This window comes from Corvus cornix, chromosome 4 (assembly GCF_000738735.6).
Source record: "Corvus cornix cornix isolate S_Up_H32 chromosome 4, ASM73873v5, whole genome shotgun sequence".
Taxonomy (NCBI): domain Eukaryota; kingdom Metazoa; phylum Chordata; class Aves; order Passeriformes; family Corvidae; genus Corvus; species Corvus cornix.
The window spans coordinates 53,051,672-53,074,981 of NC_046334.1; the positions used below are offsets into that span (position 1 = coordinate 53,051,672).

General features: G+C 35.8%; 1 protein-coding gene across 1 annotated transcript in view; it reads left to right on the forward strand.

The window, feature by feature from the left end:
* LOC120409958 overlaps positions 1-23,310 on the forward strand; it is a 44,469-nt gene that overhangs the window by 15,103 nt on the left and 6,056 nt on the right. The window lies entirely within an intron of this gene.

Below are 23,310 nucleotides of genomic sequence, written 5' to 3' on the forward strand. Positions count from 1 at the left end.
CCTAATTTTCTATAAGCCTTGCAAATCTTTGACAACTGGGCATGAAAAAGTTTCCCAGGAGCAAATTAGCTAGTTGTTTATAAGAACACTTACCACCCTGTGAGTTTTCTAAATCATCGGTTCCCAGCCAGTAACTCTGGAGATATGTGTCACATCACCAGTGAAGCAGAGAGCAGAACAGAAACTAATAAACTTCCCTCAAGAATAACACAACATACTTCATTCTATTAATGAGCAGTTGAAGTTAGATATCAACTTTTTCCACTACCTTACATCTACTAAACTGGTAATTGGGGCAGATTTCTACTAGACTCAGTTAATTTTAAAATTTTAAAAAGTTTACATAAAGGTTTTCTTTTTTTCCCAGAAAGGCTAAAGAAATGGACTATTAACTACATCTTTCTTAGAAATGTATAAGTACTGATGAATGTAAAGTCAAGTTACAGTGAGTACTGAAGAAAGTGTTACAGAAGCTGACTTGCTGCTAAAACCAAGCAGCAAAAGTAGATTTATTAGGCTTCTTCAAGAAATTGTGCTCTCTTATAAATCAGATTTTAATACAGAAAGTATTTCTGTAATTCTCTGCAAAGATCATATATTAAGGATATATGTTTATAAAAATACCCTCTCCCAATGACTGTAGTTGTAATCTTACTATATTTCCGTCCAGAACTGGTAACAAATACCAATGTAGACATATTCAGTCTGTGTGCTTGCAGAAACTACCTACCAAACAACAATGTTCTTTATCCACTAGAATCACTGTCCTTTAAGTATTGAATTTGAATATATGTGGTTGCTTTGCCTTTTTGCAGTGCAGTAACTGTGGGACACTGCATATTTGAAAGAGTGCTTCCATCCAGAGCACCTTTCTGCCATCTTCAGGACATGTCAGAATGGATTTTAACAGCCACAATTAGGCTTTCTGCTGCTGCCTTCTGCCAACCTAACACAGTGCTCTTTTATTGCAAAGATGTCTTCCTCACAAAATTTTTGGTGGCAAGATGGGATCAATCATGTGACTTTTGAGCAAAGCCCTAACCACAATACAGAACCTTTTCTTTCTTTCCATGCCATTGTGAGTTTGCAGGCTATTCTGATGAGTCCTGGAGGGCTTCCCAAGGAAAGCTAATGCCGACTGACTTTTTCCCAAGCTTCAATTCCTCTTGCTTACCAAAGGATGGTGGGAGCAAGCTTATTCTCCTGTGGACTTCAATTCTATTCCTAACTCATCAACAGATGGCAGTAGAAAACTCCCTACTTTTCCATCATAAGACCAAAGGCCTTACAAATGACCCTAATAATGTCAAAGGAAGAAAAAACATCCAAATCATTGCTGTATAAGTCTTATATATATAAAAAATGTGCTCTAAACTTTTCAGGATAGTATGAAATTCTCCTAAGGATTAATTTCATGCTGAGCCTGAATGACCAGAAGCAGGTACTGCTTCGAGAATACCTGTCTTTCCTGTTACCTTCTGTTTGTAGAGGATTCTTTTACAGATGGACTTTATTTTTTTAGTTGTGAAAGAATATATTGAATATAGATTGTAGCTAATAATTTGCTTTCCCCACAGATAGATTTCTGTGATGAAAAATCTGTTCTCTTATATCAGTAGAGGCTTTTTCAAATGTTACCACTGCAGTGACAGAACAAGTAATTTAATCAGTAAGTTTTTGAGACATGCCTCACCAGATTCTGTCATTTCATTAATTCCTCCCCCTTCAAATCAAGTAGATGGTATAATAAACTTAGTGAATTCTTCATATAGATTGAAACATTAAGATGCATGGAATATACAGTAGTTTCTTATTCCATTTTTTAAAAGATGCTGATACCTTGGCATTGTCAATCAAGGAAAAAGGATGACCATAAAAATTTTTTAGAGGCTTTTTTTTCTGTAATGTATAACAGTGAGTATCTGATATAGGATAACTCATAATATATAATTCTCTTTTAGCCTCAAGGTACATGAATGAGGCCTAGAGTTCCTGATTTCTATTCCTACTTCTTTTACTAACTCATCTTAATAACTCTTTGCAGTTCACAAGTTTCCAGCATGCTTTTCCAGGTGAAAGAAACTGATTTCAAATGAATGGAAGAAAGGAAGAAGAAATGTCTCTTTCAAGCATTGCTGGAAGGAGTGGCTTAATGTCCTAAACATACCAGAAATGTCTGAATGTGCTGAGCCGATGATTTAAATTGACGTAGGTTTGAGTGAAATCTTCTTTGAGATGTGAGCTCTGATTTCCCTTCAATTTAGTGAGTGGGTCTTTTTAGAGTAAACTTTAAACACTGACCATGTATTGGCTGTGTGAGGGTGCTACTGAGCTCTAGTGCAGTTGGCAAAAGAAAGTGTATGTCCTAGAAGCAGTGCAAAGCATTCTGCCTCCACACACTGTTCTGCAGAAATGTTGGGGGAAAGCCAGCGTTGTGTCAAAGCCATGAAGCTGAAACATCATTTTTAAAGCATTTTTACTTTTTGCTTTCTCACCATTATTTTTTGTTTGGTTTGGAGTTTTTTTTTTCTTTTTCCTCCTCTAAGTAAATAGGAAACTTGCCACAGTAGAATATGTTTTGGTCCCATTATCAGAAATATTTATTGATTTTACTCTTCCCCTCATCTGTTTTTACTACCCATGTGTTGTAAAGTTTTCCTATAACTAGGGAAAGGAGATAAATAATGTAGTAAGTATTCAAATTATTTTAAATGTATTTTGGTAGTATTTTTGTTATATAACTAGTTTCAGGTTGTTGTCATTTTCACATGAAAAATGTTGAAAAAAATGGAAGTAACACAAATTCTTTGGCTATAGGTATAAATAGTGGTGTTGAGCCTGATACTATCTTATTCCTATGAAAAATACTACATGTATTATAAAAAATGAGGTTTATGTATTCAGGTATATCTATTTGAGTGAGGACATTGATAAGAAGTTTGTTATGTGTTAGCTAAAAGTAAATATAAAAAAATTAGAAGATATAATTTAAGAGATATGTACTCATACAAAGAAATAGTTGCAGAATCGTCATTTAGTCCTATCATGATGTCTTTAATATATTATCATATGCATTTCCAGTGGACCCTGGATATTAAATATACACCCTGATTTTTTTAAGAAATTAATTCCATGAATGAACTGTGTATTCAGACTCTTCAGTCTATATCATCCAGGTCCCTATGCTGTGAATAGGAAAATAAGTTAGAGATTGAAAAACTCGTCATGCACTCAATAGTGTTTTCTCATGGTAGTGTTAGTATTTGGAAGATAGTAGCTTCCTTTGTAAATAACTTTGAGATATGTTTTAATAAAATGTTATACAATATCATATGTATGACACTGACAGTGTGAAGGTTTTATGTTCTGAACTGAAAAAAATTAAATAATCCACCAACAAGTGGATCTGCCCTGGGAGCATGTTCTGGATGGATATTGAACTGCTACACCTTTAAATTTAGATATTTGTTTTGAGAAGCTACCAGTGTATGCGCACAGCATAGAGCTGGCCAGAATGCAGCAAGCTCTGTCTTCTTATATGAACCCTGCTGTATTGCTTCAGGCACAGGAGTGGATATTCTAAATATGAATGTATTCAGTGCAATAGAACAGCTAGTAAGAGGGTTTCTGGCTTGGACTAAGCACATCACTAATGGTAGCTGTATTGTTTCTGGAATGGCTGGTGATCTACGTTGCTGTGATCATCCATCCCCAAAGGTCTTAGGGTGCTTGAGGAAGGCTAAGACCCTCTTTATTCCACAAGTGGTAATTTTATAAAATTGCACCAAAGGTGTGTGTTGTATGGCTGGCAGTGTGATATGAGAACTGTTGGGCAGTGAAGGTCTGGCTTTGCAGCAAAGGACTCTGTGTGTACCATGCATGCGTATGTGTGTGTCAGCCTGAGGTGGTGCAGATGTGCAGACAGACCTGTTGCAGTCTTCTTCATACTGCCTATAGGTTTACTTTGGAGTAAATTATCCCCACCTGAAGTTTCCCTAAGAGAAAATTAGCTGTGACAGTTCAAAAGAGAGCCCAGGAGCAAACTGACATACAAGCAGTGTGAACAGTCGATGAACTGCAGAGTGAAGTGAAATGGAGTGCTAAGTTTGACAGCATGCAAAGGTGACTTAGATCAATGTAGCTTGCCAGCTGTACCTGTATGCCAGTGACGTCCTGAGGAGACATACCCTGAAACACCATTCTCCTGTCTTCAGTTAACTCTGTGAAGATTCCTGTACAAATACATGTAACTAGTTATTTTTTTCATGTGTTCCTTCTCATTTTTGAAGATATTTTGGTATCAATGTCTTTCACTTCTCATATATTTACTCAGCTTTTTATGCTCAAAATACTTTGCTTTTCAATTTTCAATGCAATTCTGATACAACACAGAAAAATTAAATGACAATTTACTTCTATTATGAATTATTATTTCCAGAAGCCAGCCTTATTTTCAAAGACCACTCTTTCTGTGTGTAATAAATTTCAAAGTGACTATTTCCATTACCTTTACTGTAATTTTAACTACCCAGTTAATTTTTTTCACAGTTTTTATCCCCAAATCCTACTTTTGTCTCGCTTTAACCTGTTATTAGAAAATTGTATTTCTCTCTTTACCTTCCCTTTATCCAAACTTCTGTAAGAAATTTTATTTCAGTAAAAGTATCTTCAGTAAGAGTGTTAAATTTTACTGGTATTCATCTTCAATTGTATAATTCGTAGTTTTCTTTTAAACAGAAATATTTTCCTCATTCACTTTGTAGAGATCAGACAGAAAAAAAAATTAGCTTTTGGGAACATGCAACTTTAAACTGTAAACCTTATTTCTTTTTCAAGTTCTTTAACCATAAGAAATTTCATGTCTGTAATGAATTTGAAGTATTTCTGTGTTTTGGAAAGTCCTGTTATTTCAAACTCTACTTTCTTAAAATACTGTTGAAAGAATATGACTAGCAGTAGAATATGAATTTTCAGACACTGGCATAAAGTATTCATGGTCCGATTCGTATTGGACAAAGTGAATTTTAAAGCTGAAATTAAACTCCTACATTTAAAGCAACACTTCAGAATGTCTCTACTAGCAATAGTTCATAATGGAGAAATTCTTTTTTTGGATTACCAAATCTCTGTTACACTAAGAGGGAGAAGGAGGGCTTTGGCCAGGAGAACAGGCAGGAAAGAACCCAACTGCTAAACTTCCAAACTGCCCTCTTTTAAATTTGTTTTTTAGTTCAGTGTATCTCTGGTATGAAATGATCTCAAAATTCAGACCATATGCAAAATGTTTTGTCTGCTATGCTACAGAAATTGCATGCTCTTGTTTAGGTCAGGAAATACCTGCATATGTGGCTGAACAGCCTTTATAGGAAGTATAGGTCTGAAATGTAGGTTTTAATATCTCTTGATTAGTTGAACCCTTTTCTGAATTTCTATGTAATTTGGTGTGCAAAACAGGACAGCTAGCCACTGTTTAAAAAGAAAAATTTTGTTCTGCTCACTAGGTTGTCTCAAGAGATGTGTGCTCTGACTGAACGAGACACCCAACATCTCAAAAAAGGACTGCGAGCTCAAACTCAAAGTTGTATTAAGTGTTTCTTTGTTGGATAGCTTTTTATGTGGCCTGTGTTCAATTCTTTATTTTAAAGAGGTGTTAAACATTTAAAAAAATTGTGATGTATCAGGCATTTCCTTTTATGTACTGGGACTCCTAAAACTGATACTCATGGTCGAATATGGTTTTGCAATACATTCTATTTTTGGTGTCTTTTATGTAAAGAACTGCAGTCAAGAATGGAATTATAACACCCTTCTACTGGAACATGGAAACACAGCCATCTGGCATGTGTGTGTTTCATTTTGCCAATTTTTTGCTACAGCCTATTTTAGTACTTGGGAGAACCTTCTTTTACTTGGTGCTTTTGTCAGAGGCAAAAATGTGGAGAAAAGCATACAGTCTATATCTGTAAGATCTATAAGATCTCCTTTTCACAATCTACACCATGCTGAATGATTTGGTAAAGATTCAAATATGGCCTATGCCCACGGATTATCATATAAATATGAAATTTTTATAGAATTGCTGAATTTGTTGTTACCCGCATGATTTAATCAATTTCCCAGTACATGTTTTTCCACTGGATTTTTAAAATAAAAGAACTGTCTGTCTCTCAGTGTATTCACTCAGTATCTCTATAACTGTGTTTTTAAAGGAAATACGAACAGGAAGCAATTCAGTTAGGTCAAGAAGAATCATACCGTATTTCAATTGTATTGGTTAAGAGTTATTCTTTCTTCTTCTCCAAGAGTGCTTCTTTTTTTTTTTTTTCTTCTTCTTTCTTTTTTATGGAGTGAAAATTTAATACACTGTTTATGGTCAATTTCATAAAATACAACTCTGGAGTACTTTTAAATATATTTCTAGTTATTCTATTTACATTTATTAGAGAAATTGCCTTTTTTTTCTGTTAATTTAGTGCTGGGCTGGGCCACAACTCAGTAAATGGAAACAGGAATTCCTCCTATTTCAGCACTCCAGGGGTATGTGTGTGGTTCTAGGAAGCCTTAATCATCTCTGTTCCACACTGGCACTAGGTTTGTGAGGATTGTTACTGACAACTACCAACAACAAATTAAAGTCTTATTTCTCACTCATACCTTGATTCACCAACTCCAGACAGATGAAGAAGATCCAATTCATCTTACATCTTTGCCTTCTAGAATGGGAATGAGTTAAAGAATGTGCAACATCCACTTAATTTTGCATATTCTTGTATTCCTTTAAGTCTCCCTTACTGCACTGCATAGGCATCCCACTGAACTAAAAATCTAGCTCTGACATAGGGCCTGTTTGAAAAATCTCTAAGTAACTCTCAAAAATAAGAAAGGCAAGGCAAAATAAGGTCAGGAGTACTCCAGAACAGGTATGAAAAAGTACCAGCCTCTGAACTATTGCTCAGAAATTAGCTCCAGTACACACTTTTAGTAAGTTTTAAGTACTTCATACTTTGTGACTCAGGTCACATGAGCTATTATTTTCCTTCTATTCTGAAGTTGTATTAGAATTGGCTATCTTTTCTGCATGTCACATGCAGAGAATGGTGACACAGAGGTATAATCAGGCAATTTTTGAATCTACCATTCCCTAGACAGGGAACAGATATCTGCTTCTTACTAGAAATAAAGCAATGAAACCTTGAAAAACAAATTGTGGGTAAGAATGCTGAAAAAGTCCAAAAAAGTGTCAAAAAATCTGGTGTATGAAAGCTCATCTGTATAATATCTGCATTCTCTGTGTCCTTAAATTCCTTTGCCCCTTAATAGGGTGAGGAGTTTGGAAGGCTATTTAGCTGCCCTCCTTTTGTCAGTTATGCCAGTAGATAGGGAATTAAATCTAAGAATTAGCCATAAAATAGATTATAGTCCAAAGAGTTTTTGCAGGAAACAGCAGTCAGACAAATAGAAAATTAGTCAATTCCGCTGGTATCATGTGGGTCAAGGATTGGAAGAGAAACGATAGCACCCCATTATAGAAAGTCAGTACTTTTTGAGGCCCAGAAAGGAGTTTTAAAAAGATGAGAAGCTAGAGTTGATAAGGCTTTTTGGAACACAGAAATTCCTGACAATCACTCATTTTGCCTTCAGTGTTGTGCAATGCTGGTAATTTTAGCAATATCTGAGAGTTTCTGTAGTTAGGAGTACCTAAATATTTTCATTACAAGCAACATTTGTCAGACATGAAGGCTTTTGCTATTTCAAACTGTGTAAGTATGTATGTTTTTAAAGCTGGATTACTACCACCAGTGCTTAACTTCTTGGCCACCCCACAAAATTCATGAAGTCATTCAGGTCTGAATTGAAAATTTGTGATGTTGCTGAAATACCCACTGAATCATCGTGAATTGTCAGTGAAAAAGGTTCAGCTACTGGGGAAGACAGGAAGAAAATACTTTTTAGCACCAGAATAGAGTGTGCAATTTTGTTTTCATTTATTCTCTACTGAAAGTTTTTTGTTCTGTATGTACTACTGCTGAAATAATATCAGTATCAATTCAATAACACCATAATAGATCACCAACTGGTCAGTCTTAATGCCTTTGAGACAAAGCAGCTCAGCAAGTCTGGCAAGTTATTTAAATTACATGTCATCAGAGGCTTTACAAGGATAAGTGAAACTGCCATTTTCTGATACCAATGGCAGCAGGTAAGTCTCTTGAGATTGTTTGAAAGATTTGTCAAAAATGTGTTCCCTCAAACAGTAAAAAAAATCTTCCACAGAAATTCCATAGGTGAATTACATAAGAACAGCATTTTTCTTGTAGCTTACAGTGTTATGTGAGATATCTGTACATTTCTAACAATAGCAGCAGTTATTGTATAAGTATTAAAATATAAAAATCACATATTGAGTCAATCACACATTTAATACAGTCTTTATTTCCACTCCTGTGCTACACTTTCCTCCTTTTTCCTTCTTCATTTCTCCTTCTCCTTCTCCTCCTCCTTCTCCTGGTACCTTGATCACCTACACTGATATAACTGTAAAAGCTACAATGTGCTTCAACAAATTATTGTGGCATTTATTTTCTTTCTTTTGTTAATGTTTCATAACTGCTCTTACTAAATCAATAACCTTAAGCCTAAAGAGGTAATTATAATATCTGGAACCAGTGTATAAAAAAATAAGGACTAACAATAAGACTTTGATTAGCTATAAGGTTTACTGTACCACAGTTCTGTTTTCAATTTTCAAAATACTGTTTTCCATGTACTTTTGTGTTTGCTTGTATGCAAGACACATGCTGCACTTTGCAATCAAGAGAATAAAGGAAAATCAAAGAAATACCCACCTTAGTGTGGTTAAAAAATACTACACATATCACCCACTGCATTTCTGATTGACAGTTCTTGAAACTAAGATTGACAACATGTAGGATGCAATGAGTGGGAAGACGACTGGAGTGTTCAGTTTATAAAAGAGAGGTCTGCCTTCACAATAGCACTAGAAGTTCTTACAGTCATCTGTTACTGCATTTGAAGAAGCATATGATAAACAGTGTCTAAAAAATCCCAAAATGATGTAAATGCCTACTTTTTTAAATTATGGATTGTATTTATGGATCCCCACACTCACCAAATTGCTTTCTCAGGGTAGTGCTGTACTAATGATATTTTTCTTAAGAAGTTAATAGAAAAAAATTGAGGGAGAGACAGATAGTAATGGCCAGTGAATGGACAGTTACTTGAGACTATGCTCACAGTACTATGTAAAAAACAGTCAAGGAAGGAGAGTTTCTGAGAACTGAGTTTCTGAGGTCAAGTGAAAAGGACAAGCTCCTTTCCACACTTGTTGGAGATAGCCAGTCTTACACAGGTTTGCTTAATCCACACTACCTAGTGTTTGATTCTGTCTTTTAGACAAACACTGAAGGCCCTGAGAGATCATCTTTAATTTACAGGTCTGGGGGATAGTGGCAGGTGGACTTCCCCCATCTTCACCAAGATTAAAATGCCAGAACTAATGTGAAAATTATCTTGCAGCTTCCTAGAGTAGCAATTTATATTAGGAAACTCAAAGGATCCTGTTATTGGAAGTTTTGAGGTGTGACATGTGGATTTGTGATGAGCAACTGTGTGATTAGTTTGTGAGGACCATATTCGAGGACTGCGTAAAATATATGGAGAGAAAACTGGTGGAAATCTGACAGAGTTCTATCTGCATAGACTTTTGAGATTTGCTCATGAAGAAAACTGTCTCCAAAAGCCTGTGCAGGCCTTGTCTTAAAAAGAAATATTTGGAGCAGTCTAAAGCATAGCTATGGAAAGAATTGCCAAATAAGCAGGTGTAGATGAACAGAGGTCCAGTGCTTAAGCAACATTTCTCTTTCATTTATTAGGACAGATGGAACTGTAGATACCAGGAGTCAGGAGAGGGTTCTTTCCCCATAGTGCATGGAGTAAATTAGAATTGACTCATAAGCTAACAATGATAATGCACAAGCCTAAAAAAAAGTCACATAATGACTCAAAGCCACAGAGTTCTGTGTTCTCACACTTCTATCCCACTCTCTTTTTCAGGTAGAGAAATATGCCAGTATGTATCAGTCCTGTATTTAGAGTGGATTACTTTACAGGACTCCTAAGGGTTGAAGAGTTCTATACCATTTATGGTCAATTTTCTAGTAGACCATCCACCTGCAAATAAATCAATGGTTCTACAGAAGCTCCTTGCTTCCAAACTTGCTAGGAGCTATATAGGCAGCAAATGTAGGCAGTAGGAATGCTGAACAGCCTCATAATTCCTGGTGTGGGCACAAAGCCAGGATCACAATCTGGCTCTTCAAGACTTGACACATTCTCAGAACACTGTAATACAGTATTGTTATTTATAGAATTTTGGACCTGTTTGAACTTTCCTACTTTTATATCAGAGGATAAAACCTGAAGATATCTTCTATAATCTATAAGACATGGTGTATCTTTCTGCAAATTCTGATAATAATTAGAGAGTACAAATTACTCTAGACCTTTCAGATTCCTGTGTTATAGCAATGTCATTTTATGCTATGTATTTTGCTGGTTCTCAGCACTAAAGGAAACTCATTTGATTAGTATCTTAGGATTTCTTTTCTATTTCTTTTTATTATACAGAGTCAATAGGTTATATAAATTTAGATATAACAGAGCAAATGGGGTAAAATCAAAGAGAGAGTGTAGTTTAAAAAATGCTAGAATAGCATTTGTGCTTATTTTGGTGTGAAATTTGTTGAATCCTTTAATTCCCCATACATAACAGAAATTTAATTGGAACAATTGTCCCAACACTTTTTAGAATCTTAAAACATGGTTCACTCCAAGCTGTGGCAGTGATTATCACACCTTACCTAAGACTGGACTGTGATGTCTTTGTGTTGCACAGAACTTTAAAAGTCATATTTTGCATGTGAATATTTGTTTTTAAATTATGGTGAAACAGGCAATTGAAAAGATTCTGAAGAAAACTTGAATGCACGTGGATCCTGGAAAATCTTGTAGGCAGTGTGAACCTGTTTCTACTTGTTAGCAAGAATCAAATATATTTATAAAAGAAGCTTGCTATTGTTCATTACTGAAATAAACATGCAGGGTTAGGAATCATGGCTCTAACCCCTGTTTCTGTCTTGTTTGACTTGAATTAAATTTGACAAGATGTTCAGGCATTGGGGTAAGCAGACAACAGAGAGGAAGACATGAGCTGAGACTGATTGTCCTTTGGTCACCATTCTCACTCATTTGGTGGAAGCACAGCAGAAAGGATGATTCTACCTTCAAGGCACCAGCTAGCCATTAACATTTGCGATACCACAGTATAATTTTAATGGGGGTAAGTGACTTTGAAACTTTTAAACCTTGCTGTCTTGAGTGCAGCAGCAGAAACAGGGTGCATGGAAGGAACACTTCACATCCTTTACTTCCTAGCCAGCAATTCAGAGAAAGAGGTTTCAGTGCTTATTTATCTCTGAGGAAAGCTTTTGAGGAAAAAAAGGATTATTTTTCTTTGCCAACTTTATCAGTGGGTCCAATGAACAAAATTACTTTTCTCCATAACTTCTACCCTCTTCTTATACTGCAGAGTCCAGAGAAAGAAATGGGAGAAAGGTTATCTCCTTTATTTGCTTTTCCTAATTCATACAGGTAAGCTCTGTTTATTACAAGTGTTCTCAGCTAATTCCATATATCTTTCTTCTAAAGTATGAAAGATATATTTATACTTTTTCATAATAACAGGGGTTTATGAAGACATGTAATACGTAAATACTAATGTCACCACTCACGGAAAGGCAAACCCTTAAATTCATGCCCATTTGCTTTATTGTGTGCCAATGCAGGGAACAAGGCAAGACATGAAACCATCTTCCTCTAAACAGACTACTTATCTTGCTCAGTTACCTGAGAACAGGCAGACACAAAAAGGTATTATTAGCACAGAGCAAAACAAACTGTAAAGCAGACATGGGGAAGAAGCTGATCATAGCAGTCATGATCCCATTTCCCTTTTGGAGAGGTGCTGTGTATACACAGGTTGGTTTTAAGTTTGTGCTCTAATCCCAGATTTATTACAAAAAAGCTGTATCTTATAGATTCCATCCAAATCAATCTCCTAAAAAGCTACTATCTTGACTTTTGGACATGTTTACATATTGGGGGGTGGGGGCATTTGTCAGGTATTTACTAACAAGTAATGAAGATTTATACCTTAGCTGAGAATGGGCTAGATTATATCATTTTTCATTTTCTGACATTCTAGAATTTAAAAATTTGGGAATTTTTAAACAGGTGATTAATTTTTGCAAAGGAAGAATACTATCAATAATCAGAGTTGGATAAGGCCCATCAAAACATGTCAATCCTGCACAGATTTTAACAAAGTTTATGCTTAAGGAATATTTGAATATGCTAGTGCTTGGTAACTTTGGAGAATGTCTCCACTCCATCAGAGCTGTGACCCCTCGGATACACTCAGAAATGGTATAAAATTGCAACAATTTTTAAAAGTATTGCTCAGATACATGCATATTGAATAAGAATGCTATTTGGTAGACTTAATAATGTATGTTTTATACCTTTAAATTTTTGTCTTTCATTGTGTTGCCTGACTCAATGAAATACAAGTGATTGAGGACTACGTCCCATTTTCCATTGCCTTATGCTATTTTTTAATCTAATGAAAGATGAAAGAATTAAAAAAATTCAGTCATAGTACAGTCATAGGCTGATGAAAAAGTAGCTATCCAAAACCCATTTAAATATGCATAAAATCATTCTCCTTTTTTCCTAGGACTGCATTATTCCTTCTTTCCCTCTGTTCTTGTAAGCCTAACTTCTCACTGTATGATAGGATTTAGATATACTTGATCTGAAAGATAACCTAATCTCCTGCTTCAAATTACTTGCTTGGTTCTAAAAATATGTTTGAAACAAAGCAGTGAATTTCTGAATGGTGTTGGTTCTGCTGAAATCTTATCAAGGAGACCTGACGTCCTACCTAAATTCTAAATAGCTGTTCCGTATGTCTGTATCATTTTACAGCCTAAGTTTATAGGCATCTAAAGGATTAGTTTACATCTTCACTGCTTTCATACATTTTAGTGGTATTTATTTTGGAGATATGATTATCTATTTCATACTTATGTCTGTACTTGACTAGGGCACAGCAAAATAAACACTGAGATCTATAAGGGCATTCTGAAAAAATGGCCATGATCCTGATCTTCTAGCTTCTAGCACTGCTCAGCTTCTTCACAATCACTGTCTGATTTTAGCTTTTTTTAGAGAAATCTGAAAGTTTCCTTTTTTTGTTTTAATCATCTTGAGGCAGAAAAAAATTGTCTTCTAAATTCTGGGAAGCCACCTTTTTTCGTCTACTGAACTGCAAACAAACATGGTAATGAAAGAAAAAGAGGCTATTAGACTCCAATGGCTAAAAAGAATCATAGCAAATAGTTCCTTTCTTTTTCCCATTGTTGACATAATATAATACAAATATGTTTTACAATTAATAGCATATAGGCTTAATTTTTTTTCAGTTTTAATCCTTCCGAGACAGGAGCTTAGCTCCTTCTTCAAGCATCAGGTTTCTTGCCCTTTCAGCCCTTTCAGTATTCTCTCAAGACATAAATTTAATTCCCTTGCTGTGAAAGCAGATGCAGAACCCACCTCTCCTAATTCCCAGCAAGGTGCTGTAATATGAAATATTAGACAACAGGTAAAAAAGCACTGCTACATCTCCTTTGAAAGAGCCACCATTAGGGATCCATCTTAGAAGAAGCTGACAGATTAGGTCCTGAGCAGAAAGAATTGCCTAATGGAAAGAAACCAGATAGACACCTAGCTTAGATAGTGAGTTACACAATGGAGGGGTTTTGAAGTTAACATAGGTGTGATGGGGATTTTCAGAAATGCCACCCCTTCTTCACTGATGAACTATAGATTTTAAACTTTGCTTTCTGAGAACTAAATTTTTCCTCACCTCTCCCACAGAGATGGCCACCTAAAATTTATATCTATCAGTTTAAAACAGTCATCTTGAACCTCCAGCCTCTTTTAAAATTTTCTTTATTCTTACTTTATTTCCTTTTGAAACTAATTTGAGCTTGAATTTTGAGAACAATGATCTTTACAAGTTTCATCACCACAGTATAAAGGCTTTAATGACAACATAACAAATAATTTCCTAATTTTCTTTAAAATGGCAGGAAATATTTCAGTATTGTACAAATATTCTGCAATACCAGACACTTTTCTGTTGTTAATATGCTTTTCTTAAGACAAAGAGTAGTAAGTACAGCTGTCTTTCATTTGAAATCAAAACCAGTTCTTATCTAGGAGAAGGAAAAAGTAGCATTTCCTAAAACTTATCTGTATCCATACCTAAAATGCCTCGAAGATTAGTAAAAAACAGTTAGCTTTTAAAAAAAAATAACATATGCTATTTAAGTGCATTTTGGTAGAAAAAAGTAACATTGACTAGATCAAATGTTGGCAAAAGCTCCATGAAATTTGAATATTTTTTCCCCTCAGAAGTCAGTGTTTCACTCAGCACTAATCTATAGTGAGCAAAAGAAAATTGCTCCACCATTTCTGGTTATCAGTTCTCCATGGAACAGGAAAGAAAAAGGATGTAATTTGTGCCACTATTTGCTTTTCAGCATAAGAAAAAAAAAATCATGGTCTCATTTAAAGCTGAAGTCTGGGATTTCCTTCTCTGTTTTATATTCTGTAGTGACTTTTTTGCTATTATGCTTCATGTATAAGTGTAAAGGACCATCTTATATTCAGGCGCACCACCTACATGGATGGGAATTTACTTGATTTTTTCCTTTGTTTTTCTTTTATAAATAGAGTATACAACTGCTCTCTAAGTATTGAAAAGGATGACATTTACTGTCTAAAGGTATAGACTTTCAAAATCACTGCGTTCCTTGAACCAGTTAGAGATGGTTGTTTTCTTCAAAGTAGCTGGCTACCTTTTTTGTTTGTTGTGAATAAATTGCTTTCAATAAATCATACATTTGTACTATTTTCTGCTGTTCCAGTGCTGACAACCCTGGACAATTTCTTTCTTCTTTCAGTCATCCTAAAACTCAATGAGACCCCTACTTATGGCTTGAGTTTAGGAATATGAATTACATGCTAACAGGCTTCTAGTGTGAGAAAGCTTACCGTTTGGCTTTTTAAAAAGACAAAAGGAATTTGTTGTGTTCAATAGGTTTCCAGCAGCCTTAGAAGATAGCATTTTGTTTATCTAACTCTATGCATAAATATCTTTCAAAAAATGTGAATATTACCTGAGCAGTGTTCTTCATAATCTTAAATCAAGAAATAATAGCACATTTCTTTATGGCAGAACAGACAGTTGAATGCCATTGTCTGATTCTACTGTGATGTTATCCCTTTTTAGTTCATTATCTTCAGCAAGAGCTTTGCTGCTTTATCAGCTGCAATTTAAAATACAGGTGCTTTTAATGTTCTTTCAAAGGCTTAGATGATAGTATCAAGTAAAGTGAATTTGGGGTTTAGTACAAATAATTCCTCTTACCTGAACAATCATTCTTTGAAAGATGCAAATCAAAATGAGAGTTAGAAATGATGTTCACTATGTACCAATGTTCAGTTTTATAGTTATGTTACTCCAGGATAAAACTGGTATTTTTCTATCAGTACCATTCCACAGTTTCACTGATGGTACCTTTAGTAACATACAAAAACATGACATTGACAAGAGAAGAAGAAAGACAAATTCAGGGACTCATATTTTTTTGAATATGAAATAAACCCAACATTGTGAGGTTGTGCCCATAGTGAAAAGCAGGTATATATGTGTGGCTAATGTTTTTGGCAGTACTTCATAGCCTTCATGGGAACATCGGCCAGGCCAACTGTCCCATGTCCGTACTACTGTCATTTAGCAGTGCAGCTCTTATTCTTTTCAGCTCCAAAAGGTCTTGTACCATGGGGTACTGTCTGAGTCTTTCTACTTCAAAAAGGCAAACTATTGCAACATCCCTCATGCTTTGGCATTGAGTGATCATCTATGGGACATTCATAAGTTTTACCCTCACATATCTTATGTTCTGTATTTTAAAATAAAGCTGGATGATTTCATTTCAAGATATCAAAACCGAAAAAAACCCAGATATTTTCTTAGACTACTGGAATTGCATCTTTTGTCTTTGACATAGTATTTCTTCAATTGTCCTAGGAAATTAGCTTAAACTAATTTTTTTTGTAACAGCATAACTGGAAATCTTGAAATATGAGCTGCTGAGGAGTCTCAGCTGCTACTGAAATGAGATTTGTTTTGAACATGTGAAGTATGAGGTAATACAAAGCATTCTGAAATTCATGCAATGAATATCAGATTTGATTACCCAAAATTTATAGATTTTTTTTTAAATGCTGTGTTTCTTTTCATTACCTAACATCTCTTCTTACTCTTTCATTTCCTCATATAGGTGTTGTGAATTAACTAAAATATAATTGTGAAACATTTGATTAATTCAGAAAAACCAATAAGTAAATAAATAATTATCTTTTTGTAAAAAATAAGCAAAAAATCCCTATTGGTTTGCAGTGAATAATTTTTTAGATCATTCACTTGAGAGACAAAAGTGAGCTAAATTCAGGCTGCTTATTGAACAACTTCTTTGTTTAATGTGTTACAGTCTCTGTTCCCTGGATCTGGTTTTCCTTCTTAGCAGTTTCCAGCCATAACAGTATAATTCTCTACTAGGTTGGGTTAGGATGAAGTCAATTTTTTTCATAGTATCGTATATGGTGCTGTGTTTTAGTTTTATGTCCAAAACTTTGTTGATTAATACACCAATGTTTTAGTAATTGCTGATAAGTGCTTACAGAATGTCAAGAACCTCTCTGCTTCTCACTCTGCCCTGCCCAGAGAGTGGGCTGAGGGTGGGCAAGAGGCTGGGAAAGGACAATATCAGGGCAGCTGGCCCCAGCTAACCAAAGGAACATTGATAACAAATGACATTGTGCTCAGCAATGAAAGTAGCTTGTGGGGGAGTAGTTTTTCAAAGATAGCTGGAGGACTGCCTGGGAACTGATCAGCTGATGGGAGGTGGTAAATGTCTTTAAACCACTTGTGTGTTTGTCTTTCTTTTCTTCAAATATTAAATTGTCTTTATCATGATCCATGAGGCTATTGTCATTTTTATCCCTTCTGATTCTCTCCCATATCCTGCTGAGGTGAAGAGTGAGAGGGCAACTGGGTGTGGACTTTGCTGTTGACCAGCAAGGAGTCAACTTACCCTGAATTCTAAGTCATTTGTTTCTGACTCTATTAATAATTCTGTAAGGCTTTGTAGGAGTCTAATGTCTTCTCCAGGCCAAATCCCCCCATATTTGAATCAAAGGAGTTAATCTTCCATAATTTTCTTTTTATCAGTGATGTGGACGGTACAGGAGAAGCAGATTCTTATCTTTTAATTCAAGCACTGGGGCTTAATCCAGAGCAGACAAGAGCAGGAAAAATCCCCCTGTTCCCTTCTACCTCTGAGCTGGATGTTAATTTCCTGCATATTTTGGTGTATGCACAGCCTGATCACACTTGGAACTGTGATAAGGACATATTTATTGAGAAGAAAAATAGTCAGAAACTTATTAGGTAAACACTATCAAGCACTCAGCTGTATGAAGAGTGATTCTTGCATGCTTATGACTTTTCCAGACTTGGCAGAATTTGTTTTCGGATCTATATCTTTGCCTAAAGCCTAATACCTCCTGCCAAATTTCCAGGCGGCCTGACTGCTTTCAACTTCTGTGTATTTCCTGCTTATGCTTGAGTAATGACAGGAGTCCCTTGTTCATTCATGCACATATTTTGCTCCCCTTCCAGGGGATTTGCCTGCCAGCCCAATCAGAAACTTCTTCCATTCCCTCCCCTCCATTTCTAAGGTCCCCCCTTCTTTTGCCTGCGGGTGACAGGGTGGGGGATCCATTGCTTCTTGTGAAGTGGATGGTGGGTGCATTTGTCCAAGGCATGGTAGAGTGCAGTTCCTCCAGTAAATCTCTTCCTCAGAGTCCCTAATACCTTTTAGTCTTTCCACTTCATCTCTCATCTCTGCCACTAGGCTGAGCACATTGTCGACCTGATGGCATCTGATCTTTCTGATCTGATCTGATCTTTCACAGCTGATCTTTCTGCTGCCCTCAGAGAGCAGTGCCAGGCTCTGGCACGCCCTGCAGCCTGAGACCTGGATCCTTGCATGCTCTTGTAATTAGTCCATCTGGGTCACCACATCCTTTGTTGTGTGTGTAGAGGAAGAAACTTTTGTCTGAGTGAACAAGATACCTGAGCTCTCTCAACAAGGGGGATGACCACCAACTGAGTTAATTGGTTGAGCTGACAAATACATAATAATTATGTTAAAAAAAAAAAAAGAAATTGACTCCCTTTATTTCCTAAGGAAATTTTGGATCAAAATGTAATCATTTAGCAGACTAATAAGTATCGTAAAATATCTTAAGCTAGGAAGTAGCTAAAATCATTAATTCTGGATAATGCTAGCATTCCTGTAGGTTTTGAAAAGGACTTCTTATGAACTATACTCAACTAATGTCGCAATAACTATCATTTCAGAGACCCTTCTGACGGCACTGAGCTTCACTAGTTCAAGCACAGTAGCAAAGACTTATGCCTGACAATTTGCATCTTCCATATTGAATTTAAATTTTTCTGCCTCACCTGCTCTTACCAGCGTAGATTATTATCTAATTTTCTATTATGTAAAAACCCAAAATTACTGTTCTGCTCAAGAGTCAAGGATATCTCCCTTGTCTGAGAAATATTGAGGTGTCAAGGATCATGCAACTTCCTAAGGGTGAGCACAAATATTCAACTACAGATATTTTTCAGTCTCCTTATACTTTTTATTGCACAGACAGGTAAACAGAAATTACAGATTTTAAAATGCTCAACACTGAATTAAGTATGTTCCTCATGAGTAATGGATTTTAGAACTAGATCCATGAAGAAATTGTGGTGCAGCAATGCTAAATTTCAGTGTCTAATACACAGATATAGGATTTAAAGGATTAATTGACAATGATTCTTTAAATGATACTGTCTTATTAGTGCCAATAACAGTCACACAATATTTCCAACATAGCATGACATTATATTATGGATAGAAAAAGTAATTTCTACAAATACATAATAAACTTAGGTTTTAGTATTGCAAGGAGAGCCACTAGTGTGGATCCATATTCCCATTAAAAATTAATAAAAAAATCTGATGAAAAGGGTGAAAAATTATTATTACATCTATTTACTATTTCAACACAGTACAAACATCTTCTTCGTAGTCTCATTACATAGTGATTAAAGGATGAAAATAGAATTTCATTCGCAAGGTACTAGTTTACAATGAATTTTTGTAGTTGTCAGCAGGGCAAAACTATAATTACATAGAAATTAATTTTTTCTCTTCAGGATATTAAGTGACAAGGTGTGAATTTGGATGGAAAGGATGGGAATAAGTTCTAAAACCAATGCTCCGAACAACAAGCAGCTGCAACTCAATATATGTAAAAAATAATGAAACCAATCCGAATAGTGTAAACTTCAGTGAAAAGTCATCTCTTGAGATGCAATCTTCTTGCAAAGCTCTTGAATGATTAATGGAAATGGTATTTCACTTGTGGTTGTTTTTTGAAGTGGGTCAAGAACACATATGTTTATAACACACACAGAAATGATGTTAAATTTTAAAGCTATGAGAAATTCACAAGAGCCAGACATATTTAGGATTAAAACTTTGACTATGTCCACAGTACATTCCCCCTGTGCCTTCATAATTGCAATGTTGGTAAGGCTTGAAATCAGTGCTTTTAAGTTACAAGTTAAAGATTAATTGGAAGCCTTATCTTTGAATTTTCTTTCTTTCTTTCTTGGGTTAAAGGCAAATCATTAAAACAACATTAATGCATTTCCTTTTCCTATAGTTATTTCCTTTTATTAATAGTAATAAGGATAAGGATAAGGATAAGGATAAGGATAAGGATAAGGATACAGGGAAGGGAAGGGAAGGGAAGGGAAGGGAAGGGAAGGGAAGGAAGGGAAGGGAAGGGAAGGGAAGGGAAGGGAAGGGAAGGGAAGGGAAGGGAAGGGAAGGGAAGGGAAGGGGAACTCTAAAACAAATGTACCCTGTATGCATTCAATTAAGGGGTATATTTATTTTCTTATTGAGAAGAATTTGATTTTAAAATTTGCAGAAATGCAGTACTATTATAATTTGGATAGGAAAAGTCACTCTCTCCTTATACAAGTAAATAGTCCAGGGTTTAGTCACTTTGATTCTAACAATACACAGATAAATGCTTTGCCTGCATTTCAACTCAATAGAAATAGTTTTAATCTTTATCTCAGTCTTGCTTTTGACTTTGTTGTTAGTGCCAATTATTACTAGTCAATAACAACTGTAATTATCGTCAAGTAAGAAGAAAAAACTAAGATTGTAGTAGAATGTGATCTTTTTGAACTAATTCAGTATCATGGTTAGTTTATTTTTAAACATGAAATAATTATATCCTCTGCTTTTTACTAAATATTTTAAGTTATTTTATTCAAGTCAGATAGCAATAAAATCTCCTAAAAGAGGTGTAGTGGGTTCCCTTCAAGAGGAAAATTGTTTGGCTCTGTATCTTATCTTTTTGGCGAGGCAATGTTTCATGCTTAGAGAATCTCAAAACAATATTTATTCCCACCATACAAGTTTAACTATTTTAATTGTTTTTATATTTATCTAGATGTATAACTACCTTCTGGTTATATTGAATCATCACTGTTTAACTACAGTTGAGATTAATGAACTAGTCCAATTTATGCTGTAGTTCTCTTTCTTGAGAAAAACTTTTGAATAAAATAGAATAAATTATGTAATATTTTAGCTCAGGAACGTTGCTGCCAGATGTTAATTGTATCAGCAGTTAGCACACACTTGTTGACGGTAAATAATATTTTATTTTACCATCATTTACTTCTCCTAGGGCATTGTATACATAATGTGGAAAATCTGCAAATATGTAAAGCATTGTAAGGATTGACTGAGAAGTAGACTGACAATTATCTGCACACGAAAGCCACTGTAACTGATGTGGAAAGCTGACTCTATGACTTAACCTCTTTAATAGGAGTTAAAAACACCACCCAAACCAAAAGGCTCACTCAGGTAACTGTTCTACCCTGCAGGATGGCACATGGAAGAGTTGTCAGTGTCTAGTCGGAATCAGTCAGGTGGATGGCAGATACAGCTGAGAAACATAGCAAGAAAATGGGTCTAACTGCAGACAAAAGTGGAGGCAGGGCTAACTGTGTCTTTATCTAGATGTGAAAAAATTACCAAGCATAGGTAGAAGAGTACGCACACTTTGTGTTACAGCAGGGATTCTGTAACACAATGCACCAAACCAGGAGTCCTGTGGAAAGGAAATATATATGGACAGATTCTTGGTAGATGTTTCAGAGATGTTTATTTCTCCAGCCGCATGGCCGGAGCTCTGCCCAGGAACTGTTCCAGTCACGGGACCAAGGGTCCTTCTGCCCGCGCAGGGAACAGAAACCAACCAATGGGAACGAGGCTGAGCAGGGGCAGGGAAACCCCGTGTCTGTGCCCTCAGGGCCCCTCTCCCAGGGCTCCATGGCAGGGGGAGGAGACCCCAACAACTTTGTTTTTCTTTTTCTTGTCAGTGAATACCCCTTCTGCATGGAAATAAATCACATTTTGTTTTCAGAAAGGTGCACATTCTAATCTTGGGTTACTCGTACTGTTTGCAGCCTTGCAGGTGCCAAGTCCTGAAGTCAGCTGACTCTGTGTTTGAGAACATAAGAGGTGTGTATTGGAAGCACAAAGAAAGTTTGTTTTTCTGACCCAAAAATAACCAGTGGAAGCCCAGTCTTTTGAAAAGGATACTTTCACAAAAGTAGGAATGAAGTTTTGGATTGCTTAGTCAGAAATCATAACAAAAGATTAACTTTCAATTTATCTCTTCATGAACTTACTAGAATGACTTGAAAAACAGAAGATGGTTGGTTGCTCTTTTGGTATGTGCAAACCAAGGGACATTCATCTTTGGTCAAAGAAATGTATCCTGCTTTCTGTATTGGGCACCTTCTATCAGACCAAGATCAGTTTCTGCAGCTGCCTGCTGCAGAGGAAGAGAAAATGCTTTAGACATTGCATCTGAACACCCCAGGCTATTTTCTGACAACAGATGCTGCTCTCTCCCCAGCTTTTCAGAACTTCCCAATATACAAGTTTTCAAGAAAGTTTTCTATAGACTAGAGTGGGACAAAAGAAAGGTAGAAAATACAAGCTTCAAGAGAAAAGAGAAAAGGATCCTTTAAATCTGGCAGAAGCATAGACATTGCAGAGCTCAGTGCCTAGGCTGTAAGTTGATAACATATAAAACTCTTCATAGTTAGTTAACAGGTGAGACCAGATTATATATAATAAGTAATTATATATAGTAAGTATGAAGGATGTATGTTTGTTACAAGAATAAGGACCAGACCCATCAAGGCCTCTTTGCCACTTTTGCAGTCAAGCATGAAAGAGATATTTTAATCATCGTGCAACAGTTAAAATATGTGTTTAAAAGTAATCAGATCTGATTAGCCCTGAAATAAAATAAGAAGCTACTAAATAAGAACTTCCAATGTAAGTCTTTCTCACAGATCATTATTTTCTCCTATTCTGAAACAGACAAGCTCTCCATAAATCTTGTGAAGCTAATGAGATTTATGAGTGTTCAACAGCCTAAAAATTAGGCTACTTAGATTTTCATATGCCTATAAGCCCCTTTTTTCCACCAATCGTATTTGCTGGGGTTTTTTACCTCTTTCTCTTTTATGCTTTCATAATTTACATTTGTAATATGAAATATCAGTTTCAGGAGATGTTGGATCAAAGCCCAATATATTTTTTGTTTTGCATTTAATGTTATCTTGAATCTTAGAAGTTTTTTCCAATGTGAACCCCCAGCTGATTCATAACTAACAAATAAATATTAAACCCCCCCTACAGCATCAGAATGATGAACAAGCTTGACACTAGGTGGCAGACAAGACAACTATGAAGATCCTTGGGCAAACTATCCCTTTCTCTGTATTCTGGTATGCTTCCTTCCAGTTTAATACCTCCGAACATATAGGCAACGAAATCAGGGAGTTAGTACTGCAAACATGCTAATTGCAGCACAGACTTCCTGCACACACTATTGACTGACTATATCTTTTAGTGTTCATGCTAATATTTT